The 16,237-nt window shown below is 48.4% G+C and overlaps 1 protein-coding gene across 1 annotated transcript in view; it reads right to left on the bottom strand.

Moving 5' to 3' along the window:
* KBTBD2 (kelch repeat and BTB domain containing 2) overlaps positions 1–15,524 on the bottom strand; it is a 197,124-nt gene extending 181,600 nt beyond the window's left edge. The window contains exon 1 of the mRNA XM_063922556.1: positions 14,861–15,524. The gene's annotated coding sequence lies outside the window, so the exon portion shown is untranslated. The remainder of the gene's footprint in view (positions 1–14,860) is intronic.
* Between the last annotated feature and the right edge of the window lie 713 nt (positions 15,525–16,237).

Below are 16,237 nucleotides of genomic sequence, written 5' to 3'. Positions count from 1 at the left end.
GGCTGTATATGCAGTACTCCCTTGACAAACGTCTGAACTTCAGGAACAGAAGCCAGTTCTTTTTGGAAGAATATTGACAGGGCCGAAATTTGAACCTTAATGGACCCTAATTTGAGGCCCATAGACAGTCCTGTTTGCAGGAAATGCAGGAAACGACCCAGTTGAAATTCCTCTGTAGGGGCCTTCCTGGCCTCGCACCACGCAACATATTTACGCCAAATACGGTGATAATGTTGTATGGTTACATCCTTCCTGGCTTTGATCAGGGTAGGGATGACTTCATCCGGAATGCCTTTTTCCTTCAGGATCCGGCGTTCAACCGCCATGCCGTCAAACGCAGCCGCGGTAAGTCTTGGAACAGACATGGTCCCTGCTGGAGCAGGTCCTTTCTTAGAGGTAGAGGCCACGGGTCTTCCGTGAGCATCTCTTGAATTTCCGGGTACCAAGTCCTTCTTGGCCAATCCGGAGCCACGAGTATAGTCTTTACTCCTCTCCTTCTTATGATTCTCAGTACTTTTGGTATGAGAGGAAGAGGAGGGAACACATACACTGACTGGTACCCCCACGGTGTTACCAGAGCGTCCACAGCTATTGCCTGAGGGTCCCTTGACCTGGCGCAATATCTGTCCAGTTTTTTGTTGAGGCGGGACGCCATCATGTCCACCTTTGGATTTTCCCAACGGTTCACAATCATGTGGAAGACTTCTGGGTGAAGTCCCCACTCCCCCGGGTGAAGATCGTGTCTGCTGAGGAAGTCTGCTTCCCAGTTGTCCACTCCCGGAATGAACACTGCTGACAGTGCTATCACATGATTCTCCACCCAGCGAAGAATCCTTGCCACTTCCATCATTGCCCTCCTGCTTCTTGTGCCGCCCTGTCTGTTTACGTGGGCGACTGCCGTGATGTTGTCCGACTGGATCAACACCGGCTGACCCTGAAGCAGAGGTCTTGCCTGACTTAGGGCATTGTAAATGGCCCTTAGTTCCAGGATATTTATGTGAAGTGACATTTCCATGCTTGACCACAAGCCCTGGAAATTTCTTCCCTGTGTGACTGCTCCCCAGCCTCTCAGGCTGGCATCCGTGGTCACCAGGACCCAATCCTGAATGCCGAATCTGCGGCCCTCTAGGAGATGAGCACTCTGTAACCACCACAGGAGAGACACCCTTGTCCTTGGAGACAGGGTTATCCGCTGATGCATTTGAAGATGCGATCCGGACCATTTGTCCAGCAGATCCCACTGAAAAGTTCTTGCGTGGAATCTGCCGAATGGAATCGCTTCGTAAGAAGCCACCATCTTTCCCAGGACCCTTGTGCATTGATGTACTGACACTTGGCCTGGTCTTAGGAGGTTCCTGACTAGGTCGGATAACTCCTTGGCTTTCTCCTCCGGGAGAAACACCTTTTTCTGTACTGTGTCCAGAATCATCCCTAGGAACAGCAGACGTGTCGTCGGAATCAGCTGCGATTTTGGAATATTTAGAATCCATCCGTGCTGTCGTAGTACTACTTGAGATAGTGCTACTCCGACCTCTAACTGTTCTCTGGACCTTGCCCTTATCAGGAGATCGTCCAAGTAAGGGATAATTAAGACGCCTTTTCTTCGAAGAAGAATCATCATTTCGGCCATTACCTTGGTAAAGACCCTGGGTGCCGTGGACAATCCAAACGGCAGCGTCTGAAACTGATAGTGACAGTTCTGTACCACAAACCTGAGGTACCCTTGGTGAGAAGGGCAAATTGGGACATGGAGGTAAGCATCCTTGATGTCCAGAGACACCATATAGTCCCCTTCTTCCAGGTTCGCTATCACTGCTCTGAGTGACTCCATCTTGAACTTGAACCTTTTTATGTAAGTGTTCAAGGATTTCAGATTTAAAATGGGTCTCACCGAGCCGTCCGGCTTCGGTACCACAAACAGCGTGGAATAATACCCTTTCCCTGTTGTAGGAGGGGTACCTTGATTATCACCTGCTGGGAATACAGCTTGTGAATGGCTTCCAATACCGCCTCCCTGTCGGGGGGAGACGTTGGTAAAGCAGACTTCAGGAACCGGCGAGGGGGAGACGTCTCGAATTCCAATTTGTACCCCTGAGATACTACCTGCAGGATCCAGGGGTCCACTTGCGAGTGAGCCCACTGCGCGCTGAAATTCTTGAGACGGGCCCCCACCGTGCCTGAGTCCGCTTGTAAGGCCCCAGCGTCATGCTGAGGACTTGGCAGAAGCGGGGGAGGGCTTCTGTTCGTGGGAAGAGGCTGTCTGCTGCAGTCTTTTTTCCCTTCCTCTGCCCCGGGGCAGATATGAGTGGCCTTTTGCCCGCTTGCCCTTATGGGGACGAAAGGACTGAGCCTGAAAAGACGGTATCTTTTTCTGCTGCGAGGTGACTTGGGGTAAAAAGGTGGATTTTCCAGCCGTTGCCGTGGCCACCAGGTCCGATAGACCGACCCCAAATAACTCCTCCCCTTTATACGGCAATACTTCCATATGCCGTTTGGAATCCGCATCCCCTGACCACTGTCGCGTCCATAATCCTCTTCTGGCAGAAATGGACATCGCACTTACTCTTGATGCCAGAGTGCAAATATCCCTCTGTGCATCTCGCATATATAGAAATGCATCCTTTAAATGCTCTATAGTCAATAATATATTGTCCCTGTCCAGGGTATCAATATTTTCAGTCAGGGAATCCGACCAAGCCACCCCAGCACTGCACATCCAGGCTGAGGCGATTGCTGGTCGCAGTATAATACCAGTATGTGTGTATATACTTTTAAGGATATTTTCCAGCTTCCTATCAGCTGGTTCCTTGAGGGCGGCCGTATCAGGAGACGGTAACGCCACTTGTTTTGATAAGCGTGTGAGCGCCTTATCTATGCTAGGGGGTGTTTCCCAACGCGCCCTAACCTCTGGCGGGAAAGGGTATAATGCCAATAATTTTTTAGAAATTAGCAGTTTTTTTATCGGGGGAAACCCACGCTTCATCACACACCTCATTTAATTCATCTGATTCAGGAAAAACTACGGGTAGTTTTTTCACACCCCACATAATACCCTTTTTTGTGGTACTTGTAGTATCAGAAATGTTCAAAACCTCCTTCATTGCCGTGATCATGTAACGTGTGGCCCTACTGGAAAATACGTTTGTTTCCTCACCGTCGACACTGGAGTCAGTGTCCGTGTCAGTGTCTGTATCGACCTGAGGTAACGGGCGTTTTATAGCCCCTGACGGTGTTTGAGACGCCTGTACAGGTATTAACTGATTTGCCGGCTGTCTCATGTCGTCAACAGTCTTTTGTAAAGTGCCGACACTATCACGTAATTCTTTCCATAAGACCATCCAGTCAGGTGTCGACTCCCTAGGGGGTGACATCACTAACACAGGCAATTGCTCCGCCTCCACACCATTTTCCTCCTCATACATGTCGACACAGCGTACCGACACACAGCACACACACAGGGAATGCTCTGATAGAGGACAGGACCCCACTAGCACTTTGGGGAGACAGAGGGAGAGTTTGCCAGCACACACCAGAGCGCTATATATATATATATATATATATATATATATATATATATATATATATATATATATATATATATATATATATATATATATATATATATATATATACATACACACATACATACATACATATACATACATATACATACACAGGGATAACCTTATACAGGTTGAGTATCCCATATCCAAATATTCCGAAATACGGAATATTCCGAAATACGGACTTTTTTGAGTGAGAGCGAGATAGTGAAACCTTTATTTTTTGATGGCTCAATGTACACAAATTTTGTTTAAAACACAAAGTTATTAAAAATATTGTATTAAATGGCCTTCAGGCTGTGCGTATAAGGTGTATATGAAACATAAATGAATTGTGTGAATGTACACACACTTTGTTTAATGTACAAAGTTATAAAAAATATTGGCTAAAATTACCTTCAGGCTGTGTGTATAAGGGGTATATGAATCATAAATGCATTATGTGCTTAGATTTAGGTCCCATCACCATAATATATCATTAGGATATGCAATTATTCCAAAATACGGAAAAATCCCATATCCAAAATATCTCTGGTCCCAAGCATTTTGGATAAGGGAGACTCAACCTGTATAAGTGTTTTTCCCTAATATAGCTGCTGTATATATTAATATGCCAATTTAGTGCCCCCCCTCTCTTGTTTTACCCTGTTTCTGTAGTGCAGGACTGCAGGGGAGAGTCAGGGAGCCTTCCTCCAACGGAGCTGTGAGGAAAAAATGGCGCTTGTGTGCTGAGGAGATAGGCTCCGCCCCTTTTTCGGCGGCCTTTCTCCCGCTTTTTTGTGGAACACTGGCAGGGGTTAAATACATCCATATAGCCCAGGAGCTATATGTGATGTATTTTTAGCCATTTAAGGTATTTTCATTGCGTCCCAGGGCGCCCCCCCCCCCAGCGCCCTGCACCCTCAGTGACCGGAGTGTGAAGTGTGCTGAGAGCAATGGCGCACAGCTGCGGTGCTGTGCGCTACCTTATTGAAGACAGGACGTCTTCTGCCGCCGATTTTCCGGACCTCTTCACTCTTCTGGCTCTGTAAGGGGGCCGGCGGCGCGGCTCCGGGACCCATCCATGGCTGGGCCTGTGATCGTCCCTCTGGAGCTAATGTCCAGTAGCCTAAGAAGCCCAATCCACTCTGCACGCAGGTGAGTTCGCTTCTTCTCCCCTTAGTCCCTCGATGCAGTGAGCCTGTTGCCAGCAGGTCTCACTGAAAATAAAAAAATAAGATTTTACTTACCGATAAATCTATTTCTCGTAGTCCGTAGTGGATGCTGGGACTCCGTAAGGACCATGGGGAATAGCGGCTCCGCAGGAGACAGGGCACAAAATAAAAGCTTAAGGATCAGGTGGTGTGCACTGGCTCCTCCCCCTATGACCCTCCTCCAAGCCTCAGTTAGGATACTGTGCCCGGACGAGCGTACATAATAAGGAAGGATATTGAATCCCGGGTAAGACTCATACCAGCCACACCAATCACACCGTACAACTTGTGATCTGAACCCAGTTAACAGTATGATAAACGCAAAGGAGCCTCTGAAAAGATGGCTCACAACAATAATAACCAGAATCTTTGTAACAATAACTATATACAAGTATTGCAGACAATCCGCACTAGGGATGGGCGCCCAGCATCCACTACGGACTACGAGAAATAGAATTATCGGTAAGTAAATTCTTATTTTCTCTGACGTCCTAGTGGATGCTGGGACTCCGTAAGGACCATGGGGATTATACCAAAGCTCCCAAACGGGCGGGAGAGTGCGGATGACTCTGCAGCACCGAATGAGAGAACTCCAGGTCCTCCTCAGCCAGGGTATCAAATTTGCAGAATTTAGCAAACGTGTTTGCCCCTGACCAAGTAGCTGCTCGGCAAAGTTGTAAAGCCGAGACCCCTCGGGCAGCCGCCCAAGATGAGCCCACTTTCCTTGTGGAATGGGCTTTTACTGATTTTGGCTGTGGCAATCCTGCCACAGAATGTGCAAGCTGAATTGTACTACAAATCCAACGAGCAATCGTCTGCTTAGAAGCAGGAGCACCCAGCTTGTTGGGTGCATACAGGATAAACAGCGAGTCAGATTTTCTGACTCCAGCCGTCCTGGAAACATATATTTTCAAGGCCCTGACAACGTCAAGCAACTTAGAGTCCTCTAAGTCCCTGGTAGCCGCAGGTACCACAATAGGTTGGTTCATGTGAAATGCAGAAACCACCTTAGGTAGAAATTGAGGACGAGTCCTCAATTCCGCCCTGTCAGAATGAAAAATTAAGTAAGGGCTTTTATATGATAAAGCCGCCAATTCTGACACACGCCTGGCTGAAGCCAAGGCTAACAGCATCGACACCTTCCATGTGAGATATTTTAAGTCCACAGTGGAAAGTGGTTCAAACCAATGTGACTTTAGAAAACTCAACACCACATTGAGATCCCAAGGTGCCACTGGAGGCACAAAAGGAGGCTGTATGTGCAGCACCCCTTTTACAAATGTCTGAACTTCAGGTACTGAAGCCAGTTCTTTCTGGAAGAAAATCGACAGGGCCGAAATTTGAACCTTAATGGACCCTAATTTTAGGCCCATAGACAGTCCTGTTTGCAGGAAATGAAGGAAACGACCCAGTTGAAATTCCTCTGTAGGGGCCTTCTTGGCCTCACACCACGCAACATATTTACGCCAAATGCGGTGATAATGTTTTGCGGTTACGTCCTTCCTGGCTTTGACCAGAGTAGGGATGACTTCTTCTGGAATGCCTTTTTCCCTCAGGATCCGGCGTTCAACCGCCATGCCGTCAAACGCAGCCGCGGTAAGTCCTGGAACAGACAAGGCCCCTGCAGTAGTAGGTCCTTTCTTAGAGGTAGAGGCCACGGTTCGTCCGTGAGCATCTCTTGAAGTTCCGGGTACCAAGTCCGTCTTGGCCAATCCGGAACCACGAGTATAGTTCTTACTCCTCTCCTTCTTATGATTCTCAGTACTTTTGGTATGAGAGGCAGAGGAGGGAACACATACACTGACTGGTACACCCACGGCGTTACCAGAGCGTCCACTGCTATTGCCTGAGGGTCCCTTGACCTGGCGCAATATCTGTCCAGTTTTTTGTTTAGACGTGACGCCATCATGTCCACCTTTGGTTTTTCCCAACGGTTTACAATCAGGTGGAAGACTTCTGGGTGAAGTCCCCACTCTCCCGGGTGAAGGTCGTGTCTGCTGAGGAAGTCTGCTTCCCAGTTGTCCACTCCCGGAATGAACACTGCTGACAGTGCTATCACATGATTTTCCGCCCAGCGAAGAATCCTTGCAGCTTCTGCCATTGCCCTCCTGCTTCTCGTGCCGCCCTGTCTGTTTACGTGGGCGACTGACGTGATGTTGTCCGATTGGATCAACACCGCCTGACCCTGAAGCAGAGGTTTTGCTTGACTTAGGGCGTTGTAAATGGCCCTTAGTTCCAGAATGTTTATATGAAGAGACGTTTCCAAGCTTGACCACAGGCCCTGGAAATTCCTTCCCTGTGTGACTGCTCCCCAGCCTCTCAGGCTGGCATCCGTGGTTACCAGGATCCAATCCTGAATGCCAAATCTGCGGCCCTCTAGTAGATGAGCACTCTGCAGCCACCACAGGAGAGACACCCTTGTCCTTGGCGACAGGGTTATCCGCTGATGCATCTGCAGATGCGATCCGGACCATTTGTCCAGTAGATCCCACTGAAATGTTCTTGCATGGAATCTTCCGAATGGAATCGCTTCGTAAGAAGCCACCATTTTCCCCAGGACCCTCGTGCACTGATGCACTGAGACCTGTCCTGGTTTTAGGAGGTTCCTGACTAGCTCGGATAACTCCCTGGCCTTCTCCTGCGGGAGAAACACCTTCTTCTGGACTGTGTCCAGAATCATTCCTAGGAACAGTAGACGTGTCGTTGGAATCAGCTGCGATTTTGGAATATTTAGAATCCACCCGTGCTGACGTAACACTACCTGAGATAGTGCTACTCCGACTTCTAACTGTTCCCTGGATCTTGCCCTTATCAGGAGATCGTCCAAGTAAGGGATAATTAAAATGCCTTTTCTTCGTAGAAGAATCATCATTTCGGCCATTACCTTGGTAAAGACCCGAGGTGCCGTGGACAATCCAAACGGCAGCGTCTGAAACTGATAATGACAGTTTTGTACTACAAACCTGAGGTACCCTTGGTGAGAAGGGTATATCGGGACGTGGAGATAAGCATCTTTGATGTCCAGAGACACCATATAGTCCCCTTCTTCCAGGTTTGCTATCACTGCTCTGAGTGACTCCATCTTGAATTTGAACCTTTTTATGTAAGTGTTCAAGGATTTCAGATTTAAAATTGGTCTCACCGAGCCGTCCGGCTTCGGTACCACAAACAGCGTGGAATAATACCCCTTTCCTTGTTGCAGGAGGGGTACCTTGATTATCACCTGCTGGGAATACAGCTTGTGAATGGCTTCCAAAACTGCCTCCCTGTCGGAGGGAGACTTTGGTAAAGCAGACTTCAGGAAACGACGAGGGGGAAACGCCTCGAATTCCAGTTTGTACCCCTGCGATACTACCTGTAGAATCCAGGGATCCACTTGCGAGTGAGCCCACTGCGCGTTGAAATTCTTGAGACGGGCCCCCACCATATCCGAGTCTGCTTGTAAAGCCCCAGCGTCATGCTGAAGACTTGGCAGAAGCAGGGGAGGGCTTCTGCTCCTGTGAAGCGGCTGCATGGTGCAGTCTTTTTCCTCTTCCTCTGCCCCGGGGCAGAAAAGAATGGCCTTTTGCTCGCTTGTACTTATGGGAACGAAAGGACTGAGTTTGAAAAGACGGTGTCTTTTTCTGCTGATGTGGAGTGACCTGGGGTAAAAAGGTGGATTTTCCAGCCGTTGCCGTGGCCACCAGGTCCGATAGACCAGCCCCAAATAACTCCTCCCCTTTATACGGCAATACTTCCATGTGCCGTTTGGAATCCGCATCCCCTGACCACTCGGGGGAAACCCACGCTTTTTCACACACCTCATTTATTTCCTCTGACTCAGGAAAAAATATTGGTAGTTTTTTCTCACCCCACATAATACCCTTCTTTGTGGTACTTGTAGTGTCAGAAAGGTTCAATGTGTCGACCCACTGAGGTAACGGGCGTTTTAGCGCCCCTGACGGTGTCTGAGACGCCTGGACAGGCACTAATTGATTTGCCGGCTGTCTCATGTCGTCAACAGTTTTTTGCAAATTGCTGACATTATCACTTAATTGTTTAAATACAATCATCCAGTCAGGTGTCGACTCCCTAGGGGGTGACATCACCAACACAGGCAACTGCTCCGCCTCCACATCATTTTCCTCCTCATACATGTCGACACACGCGTACCGACACACAGCACACACACCGGGAATGCTCTGATAGAGGACAGGACCCCACTTAGCCCTTTGGAGAGACAGAGGGAGAGTCTGCCAGCACACACCCAGCGCTATATATATATATATATATATATATATATATATATATATATATATATACAGGGATAACCTTATATAAGTGTTACTCCCTTATAGCTGCTGTTAATATATTTATTTGCTGCCAAACGTGCCCCGCCTTCTCTTTTTTACCCTGATTCTGAAGCAGGACTGCAGGGGAGAGTCAGGGAGCCGTCCTTCCAGCGGAGCTGTGAGGGAAAATGGTGCTTGTGTGCTGAGGAGATAGGCTCCGCCCCTTCACGACGTCCTTATCTCCCGCTTTTTTGTGTAAAATGGCAGGGGATTAAAATACATCCATATAGCCCAGGAGCTATATGTGATGTATTCTGTTTTGCCACCTAAGGTATTCTGTTATATTGCGTCTCAGGGCGCTCCCCCCCCAGCGCCCTGCACCCTCAGTGACCGGAGTGTGAAGTGTGCTGAGAGCAATGGCGCACAGCTGCGGTGCTGTGCGCTACTTTAGTCTGAAGACAGGATGTCTTCTGCCGCCGATTTCACCGGACCTCTTCGTCTCTTCTGGCTCTGTAAGGGGGACGGCGGCGCGGCTCCGGTGACCCATCCAGGCTGAACCTGTGATCGTCCCTCTGGAGCTAGTGTCCAGTAGCCTAAGAAACCCGATCCACTCTGCACTCAGGTGAGTCCGTTTCTTCTCCCCTTAGTCCCACGATGCAGTGAGCCTGTTGCCAGCAGGACTCACTGAAAATAAAAAAACCTAACTAAACTTTTATTCTAAGCAGCTCAGGAGAGCCACCTAGATTGCACCCTTCTCGGCCGGGCACAAAAATCTAACTGAGGCTTGGAGGAGGGTCATAGGGGGAGGAGCCAGTGCACACCACCTGATCCTTAAGCTTTTATTTTGTGCCCTGTCTCCTGCGGAGCCGCTATTCCCCATGGTCCTTACGGAGTCCCAGCATCCACTAGGACGTCAGAGAAAACCTATTTAAACTTTTACTCTAAGCAGCTCAGGAGAGCCACCTAGATTGCACCCTTCTCGTTCGGGCACAAAATCTTAACTGAGGCTTGGAGGAGGGTCATAGGGGGAGGAGCCAGTGCACACCAGCTAGTCCTAAAGCTTTTACTTTGTGCCCAGTCTCCTGCGGAGCCGCTATTCCCCATGGTCCTTTCGGAGTCCCCAGCATCCACTAGGACGTTAGAGAAATTAAGCGGATTGGTTAGTACTTTATCACTCAGATTTGATAAATCTACGGGATAGTATCAAGAACCCGGCACTTGGGATGCAGGCAGTCAGAATACAGACAGCGGTATCCCCAACTCTCAGGCTAACGACAACTAGTAGGTAAGTATGCTATCCCTAACCCTCCTTTCCCGCAGCCTGTTACGAATCCTCCCCTCCGCAGCCAACCCCTAACCCTCCCCGGTGGTGCCTAACCCCCCTCCCTCCCCCTCGCAGCCTTAACCTAACCTCCCCCCCTTCACGGCTTACCTCTGTGGAGTATCTGCAGACCTTCCTTCAGGATTCTGACATTCGGGATCCGCTCGCTGGCATTGCAATACATGCTAGGACCCCAGTGTCGGTATTCTGACTGCCGGGATCCCAGATCCCCCAGTGGATGCAAAAACGCGCTATAGTGCGTATTTTACCCCAGAATTGATGGTGGGGACACACAAATAAAAAAACGCCGGGTCCCTCAGGACGTGCAGTGACCCGCAGCGCTGTCCTGTGCTGTCAATCAGTCCGGTATCCATAACAACGGAGGGAGGAACTTGGAAGAGGCGGAGACCAAGAAGAGTATGATCTCCCGCCCTCCCCTCATCCTCTGCTCCGCATGCTCCCCCCCGATTAACGGCAGAGTCCGCTGCTGTATATACCCGAGGTTGGGGCAGTTCGGTCCCTGTGCCCCTGGCTGGATGCCGCCGCTCTCCCTGCCGATTCCCCTCTTCTCCCTCCACACCCATGCGGCCGCCCCTTCCACTCCCCCCTGGCCACATCCTCTGACTCCAGGCTGGCGGCGGTGTGGCCTCATGCTGATCCACGGACTATACCCCACCAGCCTGACTCCGCTGCTGCTGGCAGTGTCCATGGAGCAACCCGGAGTGCTCTTTTTACAGGTAAGCGGTGGGGGCCTGGACCCTGGAGGGTGTTATGGTGGTGGGGTTTCTGGCTGCACTCTCTCCTGCCTCTCTGTCCCTACTCCCTGGTGCCTCTGTCCCTACTCCTTGGTGCCTCTCTCTGTCCCTACCCCCTGGTGCCATATAAAACGTGTATAACATGCTCTACCTGGCGCAATGTGTATAGAACACTAACTGGCGCAGTGTGTGTGACGTGCTCTACCTGGCGCAGTGTGTGTGACGTGCTCTACCTGGCGCAGTGTGTATATAACGTGCTCTACCTGTGTGGTGTAATGTGAATTGGTACAGTTAAGTGGCCATGCTCTTTCCCCATGAAGCCACGCACCTAAATCATGCTCTACCTGGCACAATGTGTGTGTGACGTGCTCTACCTGGCGCAATGTGTGTAAAGTGCTCTACCTGGCGCAATGTGTATATAACGTGCTCTACCTGTGTAGTGCAATGTGAATTGACACGGTTATGTGGCCAAGCTCTTTCCCCATGAAGCCACGCCCCTAAATCGCTCTCTACCTGGCGCAATGTGTATATAACGTGCTCTACCTGAGTGGTGTAATGTGAGTTGGTACGGTTATGTGGCCATGCTCTTTCCCCATGAAGCCACGTCCCTAAATTTTTGGTGCGCGCCTACGACGCGCACTGTCCTTACCTTAAAGTATGGCAGGGGGAGCACCAATTTATTTTCTGCCAAAGGGCACTGAAATGTCTAGTTACAGCTCTGGGGCAGAGTGTCCTGCATGCTACACAGACCAGCAGCATTGTCACCCCCTCCTCCGCCCCGCAATACTTTTGTAGTGTCCAAATCAAGTCTGGGACCCAGAAAAGGACCCCAATTTTTAAACGTGAGGAGTCCGTGGTACCCACTTTTTTTTTCGGCTCACCGCGATCACTGTCCCCTTTGGGGTCAATTCTATTCTCCGGCAGTTGAATAGCGCCGGGAATTTGCTCCCGGCGCTATTCAATACAGCGACGAGTGACCCTCAATTGTCGGGAATTCTTCTCTCACCCCCGGGGGATGAGAGAAGAAACCCGACAAAAGTGCTGCCGCGAGGCTGATTCTGTCGGGAATCAGCCTCGCGCCGGGGAGTTAAGTCGGAGAATGCCCGTTCTCCCGACAATTCAACCTGTTTTGTGGGCGAGAACGGACCATCGGCGACTTAACTGGAGCTGAATTGAATAGCATCGGGAGCTAATTCCCGGCGCTATTCAACTGTCGGAGAATAGAATTGACCCCTTTGTCACAATATAAACAAATTCCAGTTATAAATATATTTCTGAATAGTGTTATTTATTTTGGACATATTGGACATTAATCTAGATTGTTTTGGTTATTTTTTTTTCCAAAAATCTAGTGGTCAACAATTCACAGAGAATAATCTACATTTGAGAACAAATAAAACATGCTTATCCATAAGCAATGCACTTCGTAATGTTAACTAAAAATTAACAAGGGCTTACAAGGAAGGAAGAAAAAAAAAAAAAAAAAAGACAGACAGTTATGACATAAGAAATTGTAATAGTCAGTAGGGGTGATATTCAATTGATATATCGTGCTCGATCCCCCGTTTAAAGTGACGGGAGATCCCGGGGCGATATTCAAATGATCTATTTTATCGCCCCTGTAGCAGTCGGGTTCAGCCGTATAAAACTGGTAAACCCAACTGAACTAATGGGCAAAACGCGAAAATTCCCGTTTTGGCACCCAAACGGGTCACTTCGCGCGCACTACAACTTGCCACTCTGATGATATTGAGCCCGTTGGCTGAAACAATTGAATAGCTGCCAGTGGGCGCGAACGGGGGTTTACATGATAATCAGGCCGACTGCCACATCGACTCAATAACTGTATAGCGTGTACCTGGCTTGAGGCCGGGTACACATCAGGAAAACCAGAAGTCGTGCTGATGATTGAGACGAATTCCCTTCATCCTGGACCATACAAGATTGCCGGCAAACAATGCCTTTCTTCTCGTTTTTCAATTCATTACAACGCACCGAGTCGCACACGATATCCTCTGGCTGGCCATGCAGCATAACCGAGAGCATGCAATCGGTCATCGCTCTAGTGTGTACCCGGCCTTACAATCACTGTACAGTTAACTTGGTTTGCCTGTTAACAGTAAAAACGTAGGGGTCGTTCAGAGATCTGTGTTCATATCTGCACATGCTGGAGTCCGCCCAGCATATGTGAAGCCCCCCCTCTCCAATGCATCCATTAATTAGATTGCAGAGGCATCAGAGAGGGCATTTTTTTTCGGAGAAGTTGCGTGTGACGTCAAGCAGCCATCTCGGAAACGGTCCTAGCCCGCCCCCATTTTCCCTGTACCACCCCCGTAAAAGGTGTAATTCCGCCCGCACAATGCCTGTTAATCACATTATGGCCGGATCAGTCAGGGATGCGGCCGTAATGTGTAAGGTCGCACACAATGGCCGGTGCGCGTGCACAGACCACCTGGATGCAGCCGTTGCGAGCGACGGAGCAGCTGTGTCCAGGTCTCAATTAGGCCCTAAGGTAATTGGACACTACATATAACAGAAAATATATTATTTCTGACAAAGCATGATGAAAAGGCTATTTTTCTCTGTTAGACAATGCTTTCTAATTACTAGAACAGTAAAGACACTTTGGTCTTTAAGATTAAAAAAAGAAAAACTTGTATAAGGAAATATAAAAGTTGAGAAGCAGCAGTCACTTTGTTTCCAGTACACTGCTTATATATGCAGTATGTTGTAGAGTGAGGGAATAGTATACACACACGTGTCCACATAAACATGTATATCAGTACAATTGCTTGTCTACTATACAGCATCAAGCCATCAATATACTTTATACTATTCCCTTAAAAAACTACTATAGGTGTGCAAGACAAAATTTATATATATATATATATATATATATATATATATATATATATATATATATATATATATATATATATATATACACACATACATACATATACACACACACACACACACATATTACACTTATGTAAGCTACTGGCCCGTCAAACTGATTGTCACAACAGTAATGCCCATGCTGGCTGCTGTGCACACCCGGAGTAACAGCTGATTGCTCCGTTAGACGCAATCTAGTAACCGCTGGCACTCAAAACACCTGACTTCCCCCATAGAGGTGAGGACCAGTATTAGCCTTCTATTATATAGGATAGATATATAGCCAGGCAGAATGAGGTGGCACTCCCACAGATTTTCACAAGAAGAAAGATATTAGACTTTGAGTCTTTTTTGTGAAAGTGCCACCTCATTCTGCTTGGCTGTTTGTATGGATTCTTCCATCAGAAGTGCACCCAGACAAGCTTGTTATTCAGATGTGGAGTGCCAGTCGGATAGATAGATATTATATAGATAGAGATTATACACATGGTTATTCAGTTTTAGTTATACAAGTAGAATGGATAGGAGATAGAGCGCGACACCAAAGTTATACAAAACACAACTGTGGGACTCAAATATGTGACAGTGAATCACTCTATTCAGTAATAACAAAAACTCATATTTCTATAGCACATATTTGCTTATGTGACCTTATGTGAGTTCTATTACCCATGTAAGATAACACGTATAAAATATATGCCACATAGCAGCACAATTCGAATATATAAAACAACACTATGTGATACTGACATATAATATATATATATATATATATACACACATAAATTAAAAAGGATAGATAGATAATCACACACGCAGATACACGACTATGCAGCGGTGACACAATGCTGACACTCACCGGGGCGATGATGATGATGACTGCGGCGCTGGTCGCAGGCGGTCTCCCTGTGACTGCGGTCTCCTCGCCAGCCTCTTCCTTCCGGGTGTGACTGTGACCTCGCGTTGCCGTTGTTGCCACCGACGCCCCCCTCCAACCAACCAGCGGTGCGTGCGGCAGAGCAGAACAAGGGCGGAGAGTGCAGGAAGGCGGTGGTGGCGGCGGCCAAGCAGTACCTTTGAGTGCTTGTGTCAAGTCGCAATAAAGTTTTGTTAAAAGAAAAAAAGAGAGGCTGTAGGAAGTGCGCAGGGCAGTCTCCAGCCAGCAGCGCTCTGTGCCACGCCCACTCCTCCTCCCTCCGTGTGATGGCGGCGGCTGCTGCAACCGCTAGCAACAGGGTTGTTCGTGCAGAGGCTACTGGCTGGCTGGTCACGCACGCGTTGTGCACTGGTGTACGGCACTTACACGGCGCTGGCATTCACAGCGCATTGATCGACACGAATACAGGGCTTTGCCATTCCTATACTGCCGCCCAGTGCCGGAGAGCACTGCAGTAGCGAGGCGGCAACGTGTTTTATTTGTGTTTTTCTGTTCGTAATGGAGCAGCTAGTGTTGAGCGTTCTAGAACGTCAGTTGTCGGCGTTAGAGGGCGATTGACTTGGCTTCCCCAAAATGGCGTCGGTAATTAAATGATGGATGTCATTAATATTACTCTAGTGTTTTAGAGGTCCTGTACGCAGGAAAGTGGAGCTATGTGGTGACGTCACGGCATTCCTAGCGCCGTTGTTTTACCTCCCCTCCGTCAAGTGATTGGGTTGCTGGCAACGGCTTTCCCGCGCTCTGGGATTTTTCGAATGTCACGGTGTATGAGTCACCGAGTGATCCGCGGCTGTGTGTGGCCGGGGGTGGCGCCCTCACCTGTTGCGTCACCCCAAGCAGCGTGCTTTGTGTACTTTTGTGCTAATGGCTTCTGCTCTGAGCTACACATACATTTCCATTTGTATATTAACTGACGTTAAAGGTATTATAATTAGGACAGTTAGTATTGTTTCCTTTTGGGACTTTTTACAAAATGGAAAGATGGGCACAGTTAAATAATAACGACATGGTTGACACATCTGCTGTTTGAAATAAAGCGACTGTAGGGGATGTGTGTATACCTGCACGTATCGTGTGGGTAAAATGCTTACTCATACCCTCCAACATTTAACACGTAAAGGCCCCCATTTATCAACGAATTTCCTTGCTGGAAACTCGTTTTCGGTGGTAAATGGGACAAATTGCTATTTAACAAGGCTAATGCGCTATTAGCCATTCATATTCCCTATACTGCTGCACGCTAAAGTATTTAAGAACGAGCGCAATTTCTGAAATAGCGCTCGCTTACCTATAATAGCC

Source organism: Pseudophryne corroboree, chromosome 5 (assembly GCF_028390025.1).
Source record: "Pseudophryne corroboree isolate aPseCor3 chromosome 5, aPseCor3.hap2, whole genome shotgun sequence".
NCBI classification, from domain to species: domain Eukaryota; kingdom Metazoa; phylum Chordata; class Amphibia; order Anura; family Myobatrachidae; genus Pseudophryne; species Pseudophryne corroboree.
This window is presented reverse-complemented; position numbering and strand designations above follow the sequence as displayed.